This window comes from Felis catus, chromosome A2, assembly GCF_018350175.1.
Source record: "Felis catus isolate Fca126 chromosome A2, F.catus_Fca126_mat1.0, whole genome shotgun sequence".
Lineage (NCBI taxonomy): Eukaryota > Metazoa > Chordata > Mammalia > Carnivora > Felidae > Felis > Felis catus.
In genome coordinates, this window is record NC_058369.1 from 82,091,667 (window position 1) to 82,105,776 (window position 14,110).

The 14,110-nt window shown below is 40.3% G+C and overlaps 1 long non-coding RNA gene across 1 annotated transcript; it reads right to left on the minus strand.

The window, feature by feature from the left end:
• Positions 1 to 1,354: 1,354 nt before the first annotated feature.
• Positions 1,355 to 14,068, minus strand: LOC109497435. Its single transcript, XR_006594153.1, has 4 exons — positions 14,007 to 14,068; positions 12,448 to 12,637; positions 7,795 to 7,846; positions 1,355 to 5,778 (listed from the first exon to the last, which is right to left on the minus strand). It is a non-coding gene; the product is annotated as an uncharacterized LOC109497435 (long non-coding RNA).
• Between the last annotated feature and the right edge of the window lie 42 nt (positions 14,069 to 14,110).

Consider the following 14,110-nt stretch of genomic DNA (forward strand, 5'->3'; position numbering starts at 1 on the left):
AAATTTTTATAGAGAAAAGGAGAAAGCAGAGTAAGGAAATTACTGATTGGCTATAGCTTAAAGCTTGGTTGACTGTGATTGGTTTTCGTTGGGTTTTGATTTCATAACATTGAGTCATTTATAGACCTAGATTTTGATTTGCTTACAAAAGCCACCATGGCATTAGAGCCACTTTGGTCTAATGGCCTCCTTGTTAAATTGAATTAATTTAACAAACATGTTAAATAAAAAAGAAAACCGTAGGCGCACACACACACACGCGCACACACACACACAATCTGATGTGGAACAGGATATCTAGATAATTTCCAAGTACTATCCCACAAAATACTTATTAAGCTTGGTATACATCACCTAAATCAAGGGATCAAAGTAAACAACATCAGTAATGGAACAAATGGAAATTATAGTATATAATCACTCCCCAAAATGATAACCTTAATCTAATCATGAGGAAACATCAGACAAACCCAAGTGAAGAATATTCTACAAAATTATTGGACTGTTATTTTCGAAAGTGTCAAGGTCATGAAAGCCACTGAAAGACAAAGTATTTCAGACAGAAGGAGACTGAAGAAACATGGCAGTTAAATTCTCCCCACAATCACGACCTGGATATTTTGCTATAAAATTCATCTTTGGGTCAACTGAATAAACTTGAATGGGTCTGAGGGTTAGGTGGTAATGATGTTTTGAGGTTAGTTTCCCGATTTTGATTGTTCTACTGTGTTCATGTAAGAGAATGTTCTTGCTTGTAGAAAATATATACTAAAGTTTTAGAGGATATTAGAACATCAGATTGGCAGTTACTCTCAAATGGTTCAGAAAAAAAGTTATTTATAGGATACTTCCAACTCTTCTGCAAGCTTGTGATTGTTTCAAGATGTGAAAAATATTTTTAAAACAAAAATATTTTCATGGGGTGTCTGGGTTGCTTGGTCGGTTGAGCGTCTGACTCTTGATTTCGGCTCAGGTCATGATCTTGAGGTTCATGGGATCTGTGCTAACAGTGTAGACAGAGCCTGCTTGGGGTTATCTCGCTCACTCTCTGCCCCTCCCCAGCCATCTCTCTCTCAAAATAAATAGATACATGTAAAAAAAATGTGTAAACAAAAATAAAAAATAAAAACAAAAAGATTTTCAAAATGACTGGTGTTTCAGAAGCTTTATAAAGTATTTTTTTTTTCGTTGAGGTCCCTGGGTGGCTCAGTCGGTTAAGTGGCTGACTGGACTCTTGATTTCAGCTCAGGTCATGATCTCATGGTTCGTGAGACCCAGCCGTGTGTCAGGCTCTGCACTGACTGCTCTAGCCTGTTTGGGATTTTTTTTCTCTCTTTCTGTCCTCTCTCTTTGCCTCTCTGCCTCTCTGCCCAGTTCCCCCCACCCCGCTCTCTCTCAAAATAAATAAATAAACTTTTATTTTTTTTCCCATAGAAAAAACTATTATTTTTGTGTTAAGAGCAAACTTTAAATAATGACATGGGTGGGTGGATTTAAAACATCAAATTATCAGAAGATGTAAAGGCTTTAAATTAGATTACATTTAAAGAAATGCAAAGAAAGTTTCTGAAATTATTAACCTTGTGCTTTAAGAAGTATATTCTCCCTTAGGGCCCCTGGGTGGCTCAGTTGGTTGAGCGTCCAACTTTGGCTCAGGTCATAACCTCTACTGTTCCTGACTTTGGGCCCCATAATGGGCGGGCTCTCCGCAGTCAGCACAGAGCCTGTTTGGGATCCTCTGTCCTCCTCTTTCTGCCCTTCCCCTGCTTGCGCTTTCTCAAAAATAAATAAACATTAAAAAAAAAAAAGAAGTGAATACTCCCAAACTGACTGAAAATAAGCCATAGTCGAATAAAAGCAGAAGCATGATGGAACACTGTATTTTTTCACCTCTTCAATGACTTTTTTCCCTAATAGGAATCTTCCATTAACTGGCCTCAGGAAAAAAAAAATTACTAAAATGAAACATTTTTTTTCAGAGCCATTATATGACTTTATTTCATAGGGAAATAGATGGAAAAAGATTAAATAATACCTATTACAGAAACACTTTCATTAAAAAATGTACACATTTTTTAAATGGCACTTAGCCATTTAAAAAGAAATATGTAACAGGTATTTGTGTGTGCAGCAACTTCTATGTCCAACTGCCATGTGTTTTGTATGCAGATTTATTATTTTTCTTTCAGATTTCTGAACACAGTGGAAGCCATGAGAGAGAATATCTGAAGCAATTCATTAAAATCTTGGCAGCCTGACCCTGAGCTCCTGCTTTCCCTGAAAGCTGCCTTTACTGAAGCTGAACGCTCTCCCAGCAGTCCCCTCCACAGAAGACCTATTGTCAGGGCCTTTGGAGGGGCAATTCCTGGAGGAACCACATCAGTCAATCTAGGTCGTGAATAAACAAAACCTACATAAATAAATTACCATCCCGAAAGCGGTGGGTTAGTGTGTGCTTTCAATCCTCCTAGGAAAATACATTCAATTAAAATTAAATATTTTGTTGTAAGATGTAATGCTCCGATGCAGAAGATTCTGGTGTCCCTCCAGTGAGTGTCAGCTGTTGGGGGAGGGGGGAATGACAGGCTGTCCTTCAGCTGTTGAATCAAATGAACCTCTTTTCTTGGGCAAGAATGTACACTGAAAATATGTAGGTAATCTAAAATAAAAGGTGTTTCTCCTTGCTAAGAATTGCATTTTTCACCTGTTTGTGGTTCCGAATTTTTTCCAGCTGCTCTCCCCTGCACTTGGCTTTGGTTATTAGGGCTGGGAATTTCCTGATTCCAGTGTTGCATGGTAGCCTTTTCACTCCCTCCAGTTTCCTCCCAGTGGCCCTATCTCTTTGGTGTCTTTGTTCTCAGCACAAAATAGTCCCTGCAAGCACTGATCAAAGTTCTATGAATACACACTGACTCATTAGCTACTTAAAGATCTTCCTTAAGTAGCTTCTTTTCAAATTTCAGTGGTGGTTTATTTATCTTACCATGAATCACCATATACAAAGGGAACATGAATTGACCTGAAGTATTAAAAAAAATCTGTATCATAGAAAATCTTTTTGAAAAAGATTTTACCGTGCCAAAAAAAGAAAGAAAAAAAAAAACCCCAAAAACGTAAACCTCTGAACCTTTCTCTAGGTGCATGCTAATACAGACTACTTCAGAGAAATAACTAGCTCAGTGCATTTCAAGAGGATCCAAGCGGTTAGTAGCCAAAATGACTATGTGTTTGTAGGTGATTTTTTTCAAGTTTAATTGAGGATTCCATTAATGTTCCCCCTTCAGTTCATTTAATTTTTGGAAATATATTAAATTTAAACCCTCCTCATTCTCAAAAATCCAAGATATTTATGTTAATTAAGACTGGTCTCTGGGTCTGTTGAAAGAATGGAAGAGGAATCAGATCTCTTGCTCTTAAAGAGAAATCAGAATACCATCTGAACACTTAGTCCTAATGGCAGCCTAAAGCCTGCAATGTGTCACCTTTCTCTCCAGCTTTCCAAATGTTCATCTAATCTGTGTCTACCCTTGGGAGCAGTTCCCCATGTAGGTGTTCTTTGATAATATCAAATCCTCCTTGCTTAAGAAAAAGCCTGATATTCACACCATACTGGCAAAATGCTCCAGGAATCTCAAGAGGGTAAAGAATTTCGGGTATTAAAACAAACAAACAAACAAACAAAAACAAACTAGCAAAGTAACAGAGTGATGTACTCAGTCCTTGACTGTGAGTTAAGAAGTTTGAATTCTTGGGGTGCCTGGCTGGCTCAGTCTGTAGAGCATGCAACTCTTGATCTTGAGGTTGTGAGTTCAAACCCCACATTGGGCACAGCACTTACTTTAAAAAAAGAAGAAAAAAAAAAGGCCAGAATTCTTGTCTCAGCTCTAGCATCTAGTTCTGTGACCTTGGGCAAGTCACTCAAACTTTCTGGACTTGGTTTCCTTGTTTGTAAGATAACAGAAGTTGGACTATAATCTTCGAAGTCCCTTTTAGTTATAAACAGTTCTATGATTCTGAACAGTAAGTTCTGTCAGTAAGTTCATATGTCAATAGAGGCTTCGGAGAAAAATTGCAACTCTAGTAACCAAAGAAACACCAGAATTTTAACAAAGATACCCTATATAGATATGCTGTACAAAGAAACCCAGAAAAATGGAATTGAGGATTAAGGAATATTAGGGACTTTTTAAAACACCAATTTACTTCTAACCCTCAATCCCCCCCTCCCCGGTCTCAAAAAACAAACTGTAGGTTTATCCACAGTCCACTGGATAAATGCCTGATAGTTCTTTGGGGATAGTTAAACCCCTCTAGTTAATCGAAGATTCAAGCAATGTTGCTAGTATTTGCTTTAAAATGATTTAGTTGAGGTTTTTTCAGTGTTAGACAAATCTATCTCCTTGCATATGGATTATATGGAACCCAGATAAACCAACCCTTCTGTCTTCTGTCCTTCGGTCACTAGTCTCTTTCAATGTATGTAGCTGAGTAGTCATCTTGCAAAAAAATTGATTTTGAAATAAAGACTCAGATGTCTAGTGACTGAGTCCACTCAGTTTCCCCTCTTTCATATATTTACATATTAATTTCAAGCCATAAGTAAAAATTAAAGACTGCTCTCTCCCAGTCTCTTTGATGATGCAAAGATCAAAAATTTCCAAAAGGAAAGCTTTCTTGCTGGGAATACTGATTCCAAGCATGACTGGTCCCTAAATCTGACTACTGAGACTGTGTGCGGAGGAGTGACAAGCTCTGTGCCCCTCAGGAAGTTGGGAAGCAGTCAGGCACTCTCAGCCAAGGACTAGTGTAGGGATGGGCTGGCCTTCCTATTGAGGGCTGGGTCACCAACAGCTGACATTGGAATGTACATCAGAGTTACATCCTGTTGAAGTGAAAGACAAGTTCTATTTCCAGGAATTGCTTTCCGCACCACCCCCCCACAAAAAAAGCAGAAGGAAGTGGGGTTGAATACTGTTATAGCTCTGGTTAGTGAAGGTGCAACTTGCCCTTGGAATCAGAATCTTGTTGGTTAAAGGGTGAGGCAGGGACTGGCCTGGGGCATCCTCCCTCTCTACACCATCTCTAGTACATAGCTCCCCTTCACTGTTTCAGCTCTCCCAAAATTCATTGGAGAGCATGCCGGACCCAGGGAGGTCAAGAGGCAAATGGGGAAAGAGTTGTGGGACAGGGTAGTGGAAAGGAGACGTGGTAATGGTAGGGATCAAATCTTTTTCAGGCTCTCTTGTCCCCTTTCCCTCCTTCTTAGGTCCCTCCTCCTGCTCCATAAGCGAATGTCATGACAGCAATAGAGAACAGCTTTGTTTTCCCGGCACACAGTATTAACCACAAATTGGAATATCTCCCATTTGAGCATTTTATCTGGAATGAGATCTGACTCCCAGAGAAGAATGATTCTTCTCCCCAAATGCAAGTCCTGAGGTGGCGAGAGGTGCACCCCCTAAGGAGTCAGAGGAATGAGCTCTGTGCTCAGCCACTACCCCATGCTGCCCACAGGATGCCCAGCCCAGTCCCCACCTCACCATTACCCAGTGAAATTCCAGTTCTAAATGACACCTTTAATATGTATGGGAATCTCCTGGAGGGCTTGTTAAAACACGGATTGCTGGGCTCCAATCCCAAAGCTTCCTATTTGAATTTCTAACAAGCTCTCAGGTGATGCTGATGTCGCTAGTCTAGGAAAACGACTATTCCCACACATAGCAGGCATTTAACAAACATTTGTTGTTCATTTTCATAATGGGAGATCAGGGTTGAGTGCTGTGGAACATAAAAAAAACCAGGAATCAGTTCATTTGCATTTGGGAGTTTATAGCTATTTGTTGTACTTTTCCTCACTCTGTTTCCCATGCTGTTGATGCAATTTTAGCAATTTTCAGGAAACAGCTGTTACTCACCTCCTTGAAAGACAATGAAAATTTAATAATAGGTAAATTGATATTTTTGGAAGAAACTAGTGTTTCCTATATATCTGTGATAGCCATGCCTCTGACATAATTGACAATTGAAATTTTAGGGGTGATGTCAATTGACATCAAAAAAAATTAAAGTATACATGTCAACTGACTTTTCAAATCTTTAGGAAAACTTATCATTTAAAAAGGTCCAGGTGTAGGGCGCCTGGGTGGCTCGGTCGGTTGAGCGTCTGACTTCGGCTCAGGTCATGATCTCGCGGTCTGTGAGTTCGAACCCCGCGTAGGCTCTGTGCTGACCGCTTAGAGCCTGGAGCCTGCTTCAGATTCTGTGTCTCCCCCTCTCTCTGCCCCTCCCCCACTCATGCTCTGTCTCTCTGTCAAAAATAAATAAACATTAAAAAAAGTTTTAAAAAAGGTTCAGGTGAATTTAAGATACAAAACAGATGAACATAAGGGAAGGGAAACAAAAATAATATAAAAGCAAGGAGGGGGACAAAACATAAGAGCCCCTTAAACACAGAGAACAACCTGAGGGTTGCTGGAGGGGTTGTGGGTGGGGAGGAATGGGCTAAATGGGTAAGGGGCATTAAGGAAGACACTTGTTTGGATGAACAATGGGTGTTATACATAGGGGATGAATCACCAGAATTTACTCCTGAAATCATTATTGCAATATATGCTAAGTTGGATGTAAATTAAAAAATAAACACAAAATAAAATAAAACAAAAAATTACAAAAAAATAAGAAGCTTCTGCACAGCAAAGGAAACAATCAACAAAATTAAAAGGCAATCTACAGAATGGGAGAAAATATTTGCAAATGACATATCTGATAAAGGATTAGTATCCAAAATATATAAAGAACTTATAAAACTCAACACCACCAAACCAAATAATCCAATTAAAAAATAGGCAGAAGACATGAACAGACATTTCTCTGAAGAGGACTTTTAGATGGCCAACAGATGCATAAAGAGATATTCAATATCACTCATCATCAGGGAAATACAAATCAAAACTACAATGAGATATCACCTCACACCTGTCAGAATGGCTAAAATCAAAAACTGAAGAAACAAGTGTTGACAAGGATGTGGAGAAAAGGGAACACTCACACATTGTTAGTGGGAATACAAACTGGTGCAGCCACTCTAGAAAGAGAGAGAGGGAGAGAGAGAAACCAAGAAACAGACTCTTAACTATAGAGAACTGAGGGTTACCAGAGTAGAGTTGGGTCGGGGGATGGGGTTGGGGATAGGTGATGGGGATTAAAGGATACACTTATGATGAGCACTGAGTAATGTACATAATTGTTGAATCACTATATTGTATACCTGAAACTAATAAGACACTGTATATTAACTATACTGGAATTAACATAAAAAACTTAATTAAAAAATTAAAAATAAAAATAAAAAAATAAATAAGGTCCAGATGAATTAAGAGTATGCTTACTATGAGAAGCAGTGAGTAATGTATAGAATTGTTGAATCACTATTTGTACACCTAAAACTAATGTAACACTGTTAACTATATTAGAATTGAAATAAAAACTTAATAAAAAAAGGTCCAGGTGATTTGCAAAGATTTACACCAGAACTTAGACAAAACAAAACAAAACAAAACAAAACAAAACAAAACAAAACAAAACAAAAAAAACAGAAAGAAGCATTTCTGACCTGAAGAAATCTTTTCTGACTCAGATGGTCATTTTTTATTATAGGCCAGAAAAATATTAGAGTCTGCACAGTGCAGCTGAGGATTGCTGTTTTTTTTTTTCATGTCATTTCTTTGGCTCATCTCCTTTAGCTTCAAGCCTGAACACAGTTAGTTAAGAGAAAGTGGATTATTTAAAACTTACCTTTGTGGCTGATGATCTGTTCTCCAAACTCTCTCCTCTTAGACATACACACCTTGGGAAAAAACACACAGAGTATGTGAAAAATGTGTATTCCTCTCTACATTGATGACTGAAATCACTTTCAGTGATTCAGATTAAGTGATTTCAGATATTTGTCAGGACCACTGACATGACAGTATATTTTTTTATAACTCTTTCGTGCTCAAAAAACTTTACAGACTTTTTTAATTTTTTTTTTCAACGTTTATTTATTTTTGGGACAGAGAGAGACAGAGCATGAATGGGGGAGGGGCAGAGAGAGAGGGAGACACAGAATCGGAAACAGGCTCCAGGCTCTGAGCCATCAGCCCAGAGCCTGACGCGGGGCTCGAACTCCCGGACCGCGAGATCGTGACCTGGCTGAAGTCGGACGCTTAACCGACTGCGCCACCCAGGCGCCCCAAACTTTACAGACTTTTTAAATGAATCTTTGTACCATCCCTCTGAGGCAAATGAGGAACAGGTGTAATTATCCCCTCTTCACAGATGGAAAGGCAGACACAAAGGAAGGGACTGAAATCCAGCCCAGAAGGAAATCCAGCTAAGGGCCCAAATAATTCTAATACAATCTGCCTCTCCTATCAATGCCATTTTCCTTTGATTCATGAAAATGTGTTGTGGGAAACTCTGAAGGCATTATTTTTCCATTCTTCAGTGATGTCCCAAACTCTGTAGGGACATCTGAAGAGAGGAAATGATGACAGTGGTAAATGTGGGCAGCAGCAGTGTGAGTCTATGAAACCAAAATTTAACCTTCCTGAATAATATGATCAAGGTCTATGCTGCATTCCATCAGTACCTGATCAGCCCGCACCATGCTGTTATTTGCATAAAAGCAGACAGGGTGTAGGGTGCGGGTGGGGTAGTATTAAACTAATAGTCATAATTGCACAGCTGCAAACCTCTAAAAGTACCCAACATTTGGGAAGTACTAAGGTACCGGGAATTTTTCTGAATGACAATAGCTTTCAGTGCAACAGGCTTAGAAAATATGCTGTTCCTGACCAGAAGCCAGACTGCTGACATGAAAGTGGAGAGGAGAATACAAGGGCCTCAAACTCTGCACTATGCAATGCCTTTCACATGGTACTGTTTTCTTAAGAGATTCCTACTGGGGCACCTGGGTGGCTCAGTCAGTTAAGCATCTGACTCTTGATTTCGGCTCAAGTCATGATCTCATGATTTGTGAGATCAAGCACTGCGTCGGGCTCTGTGCTGACACTGTGGAGCCTGCTTGCCATTCTCTCTTTCCCTCTCTGTCTGCCCTGCCCCACCTCTCAAAATAAATAAATAACTTAAAAAAAAAGAGAAGAGATTCCTATTACAGAAACTGCGACTTTAGGAATTACTGGTTTTAATAATCTCACCGTCTAAGCAATGGACACTATGACAGGAAGTCTCCAGACTGTCAGCTTCCACAAGGTCCTCACATATCCCTAGCATCTGAGGTCTTCCAGAAGCAGCAGCCCATCCCAGCGTCCCAGTTCCCCCAATCTCATCCCTGCCCTTCATACCCGCCAACCTCCCTGGAGGCTCTCCTCCCCAGAAGCTCCCTCCCAGTGAACCTGAGACTGTAGGGGATGAAGGGTGATGGAGCCCTCAGAGGGTGGAGCTCTCAAAGGACAAAACTTCAGGGTTTCCCTGGGTTTCCCTTCCTGTAAGTGCTGTTCTTCACCAAGTGGAGTAACTTTTGAAGTGTGGAATTCTATTCAAGAAGGGGATGGAGCGGAAAAGAACAAAATTCTCAAAAGATACAGACTATAAAGTGGGTGACTTACTGATCCAACAGGGGTTTGCCTGAAATTTCAGAAAATAAGAATAAAGAAAGATCTTATCTATGCACTGTTCCTTCTAATATTTTAAAATCGAGAAGGTAACATGCTCATACATGACAACCTACGAAGATGGCATATATAAAGATATAAATAGGTATTCAGAGGGAGGCAAGTTACTGTTCTAATCAAGTTAAAGCTTACAGCTTACTTAATCGGACACATTTGATGTTATACCTAATTGTGTAGCAAGATAATAAGATACAACAGTAAGGAGATCATTGAAAAGAAAAGTAATTGGTACTACTTGACACAGCTTGACCAACATTTTCGGTTTATTTTTTTAACTTTGATAATTCAGTATAATTTGCCACCATCGATCTTTCCATAATGCCATGAGTGCTTTTGATTATCAGCATTCACACAGATATATTCATACTGGGAAAAGAAAAAAGAGTGTGTGGGCACCTGGCTGGCTCAGTCAGTAGAGCATGTGACTCTTGATCACGGGGTCATGAGTTTGAGCCTCATGCTGGGGGTAAAGTTTACTAAAAACAACCCCAAAAAACAAAAAAAAAAACCCAGAAACAAAAAAAAAACAGTTAAAAAAAAGACTATTAAAAAAAAAAAACCCTGCTGAATCAAATTCCTTTTCACTCAGAAAGGTCTCTGTCCCTCCCCACAAACTTATGTCCCTATTCCTCATGAGTTTTCATCCTCCCTATCCCTGCTACATTGGCGATTTTTATTCAAGTTATCAAATCAAATGAAAAGAATTGCCTAAAGCATAAGAAAAAAAAAATCAGGCCCACTCAATCAGTCTTGAGGGGAAGAGCTGAGGAAATCTGTATTTAACAAGCAGCAATTAATTCTTCTTTTTTTTTTTAATCTTTATTTATTTTTGAGAGAGAGACAGAGCATAAGCAGAGGAGGGACAGAGAGAGAGAGGGAGACACAGAATCCAAAGCAGGCTCCAGGCTCTGAGCTGTAAACACAGAGCCCAATACGGGGCTCGAACTCACAGACTGCAAGATCATGACCTGAGCCGAAGTTGGATGCTTAACTGACTGAGCCACCCAGGTGCCCCAGCAGCAAGGTAATTCTTACCAGGCAAGTTCAGGAAATACTGGACTATGGGGTCCCTGTTTTCCAAGTCAAAATCAGAGCTCACAGATTTTTTTTACTTGTTAGTGAATTTATTTACAACACATGTTTTATTAAGATATACTTACTTACCTCAAATACTTTTATAAATAAAGTGGAATACAAATTAATGGTTTAAAGATATAGATAATAAATTGCACACTGACATCTTTTAATAAAATTCCCTTTTGTTTTTTCCAGAGATGACTCTATGTGAAATGAGAACCATCCAAAACATATGGCTGCTGGCTGGCTAGGTAGGAGTTCTGCCCTGAGAGGGGTGAAGATCAGGGGTGTGAATGGGGAAGGGCAGACAAGAGCGTTGGCACAGAAAAAGGAGAGGCGAATGAGAACAGACTGGATCTGAGGCTGGGAAGCAAAAGGAGAGACTGTTTTGGAATCAAGGGGCCAGGACTGTGTGGGTGGTGGGGCAATCACTACTATCAGCATCTTCCACATAATAACCCTGAGCATCTGCAGGTATGGCTACTGCTGTATCCAATATACCCTTTGGATACAGAATAAGGTCAGAGAAGACAAACACTAGGACGCCACTTTTTAAATAGCTCCCATAAAAAACAACATAGCTGATTTACCTTCAGAGCCACTCAAGTTAGAACTGGATTTCAACAGAAAGATCGACTGTCCCCAAAGAAATATATATTCCTTTAGGAACGAAGGGAAAAGATCATCTATCATGAGCTTGCTCTGTATTAAGTACTGTGGAAGTAGCTCTGGTGTGTGGGTCCAATATTCATTCAACAACTCCTTCTTCAGTGTCTGTCAAGGCTAATCACTGGGTTAGGTGTTAAGAATACACAACACAAAAGAAATGGTCTGTGTCCTCATGAAACTTAAAAAAAAATTTTTTTTAACGTTTATTTTTGAGACAGAGAGAGACAGAGCATGAATGGGGGAGGGTCAGAGAGAGGGAGACACAGAATCCGAAACAGGCTCCAGGCTCTGAGCTGTCAGCACAGAGCCCGACGTGGGGCTCGAACTCATGGACCGCGAGATCATGACCTGAGCCGAAGTTGGATGCTTAACCGACTGAGCCACCCAGGCGCCCCTCATGAAACTTTTAAAACAGTGCAGATAGACATTTAAAAATAAACACATAAGTGTGGGTTGTGTAGTGAGTTTAAAATTTATAGTCACAGCCCAGATGTGCTGGAATGTGCCTTTATCTTTTTCTGATGGAAATCAAACTTAGCTCTTGAGTCCCCTTTCTGCTGATGGAAGGAAAATGAGCTCAGTCTTGCCACTTGAAGATAACTCAGTATCTTTCCATTTAAAACTAGTAAATATTCATTCTGATTCAAAGTTTTCCTTCCCCTTCTGTTTCCCTTTTTTTTGAGGATTAGCAACTTCCCCAGGAACCCTAACTACCCTGCAGCATCGGTGCATGAGGGGCCTTTGTAGTGTGGTTGTCCACATGGTCGTTGGTGGGTCACATACATGAGCTGAGGTACAGTTTATCGCAAGTGGTATATGGCATCCATTGGTGGTGTCCATGGTCCCCACCATTGCTTCCAGCCTCAAGGTTCGCACACAAAGTCTCCCCTGGTTGCAAGGGCAATTTGCCACCACCCTCAAATCCTTCAGGGGCTTAAAACCTCTCAGCAATTTCCTCACACCACTCCGACATGTGCAGTGTTCTAGAATGCTGCCCTCATTCAGACCATCTGCCAGAACTTACTCAGTCCTTGTTACCCAGGCGTCCTATTGGCTGGGTGCTATTCCAAACTTGACATTCATCTAAGTAAATCCAGATATTGCAATGACCTCCCTTGGTTTTGCCCCGTAGGAGACAGGGTGCCGGTGCTTCTTCTTGGCACCCGTTGGCATCTGTGCTCCACTCTTGGCTCCTCTCAATCTCCTCTCCTTGTCTGTTTGGAGGATAGATGGGGCACAAAGATTTTACAGATCTGTGAAATCAGGATGAATGCAAAACGAAGACATAGCCTCAGCCTCTCAGTTACAGGTGAGGGCTGAGTAAAGAACCGCATATACAGGATGACCTTGGCCCAGAAGCTTTGTCCTCCCCAGGGAGAAAAGAAGGGGAAGAAAAAGTAAATGTAACTTGGTGTTTAGTCACAAGAGCAAAGTTCCAATGTGGAAATGATTATCACAAACTGTCAAGTCTGTGTCATCCTGTTCCTAGCTGGAAACCATGTTTTACGTGTTCTTTAGTATTCAAAGTCACATTCATGCACTCCTGACTTTTCGGAATATAAACTGGGGAAGCCCACTACATTTACAAATTGTTACCCACTCCTTGAAGGAAAAGTAGAGGATGGTGTGACAATGTATCTGTAAAAAGAGGCCCAATGGAGTTTAGAGAGCAGGAAGGGCCTGGGGCAGCTTTCTCAGCCTGGCAAGCACACCTCAGCCAGTCACAGGGTGCTCACAGCCAGCTGGGATCCACCAGCAAGGCCGCCTCCCCTGACCTCTAGCTGTTATCACCAGGGCCCAAAATAATACCACCACATTGGGTGAAACCTGACCATAATGTGCATGAACACTTTCTTTAATATTTAAATCTGACTTGGAACTACGCTACAGCAATGTAAGCAGCAGAATCCAGACTATGAGGAAAGCTACAGGTCAAAAATAATCTGTCTTCTTAAATCTGAATAAAGAGAAAAGTAATACACAGATTGAAGGAGAAATAATCACAATGTGAGAGGATTAGATCCCGATTCAAAAAAGGAACTAAAAAAGCTGATGTATACACAGCAACAGGAAAATTGAATACCAACTGCCTATTTAATTATATTAACGAATTTTAGGTGTGATGATCCAGTGATTATTTTGTGAAACGTTTGTTTCTTCTAGGGAAATATGCTTCAGGTACCTAAAGATGACATGATATGATGTAATGTGCTTCAAAGTAACACAAAAGGGGGAGTGAATGAGGGAAAGAATAGAATAGGACTGGCTTTAGGTTAATGGACATTGGGACTGAGTGATGGGTACATAAGGATTAATTGTACTATTCTCTCTATTCTGTGTATATTTTAAAATTTCCATAGCAAAAGTAAAAAACAAACAAGCAAACAAACAAACAAAACTACTTAGAACCTGTCTTGCAACTCTACCCTTCATATACAACTGTGTGTGACTACACAGGTACTACTCAGTAAACCATGCCAGGGAACTTTTTTAAGAACACATCTGCAACGTATTCTTCACACACAGAAAGTGAAACGCAACTGGATTATATTCAATTTAAGAAGAATAATATTGCTGGGGCACCTGGGTGGCTCAGTCGGTTCAGCATCTGACTTCAGCTCAGGTCATGATCTCACTGTTCATGAGTTCGAGCCCCGCGTCGGGCTCTGTGTTGGTAGCTCAGAGTC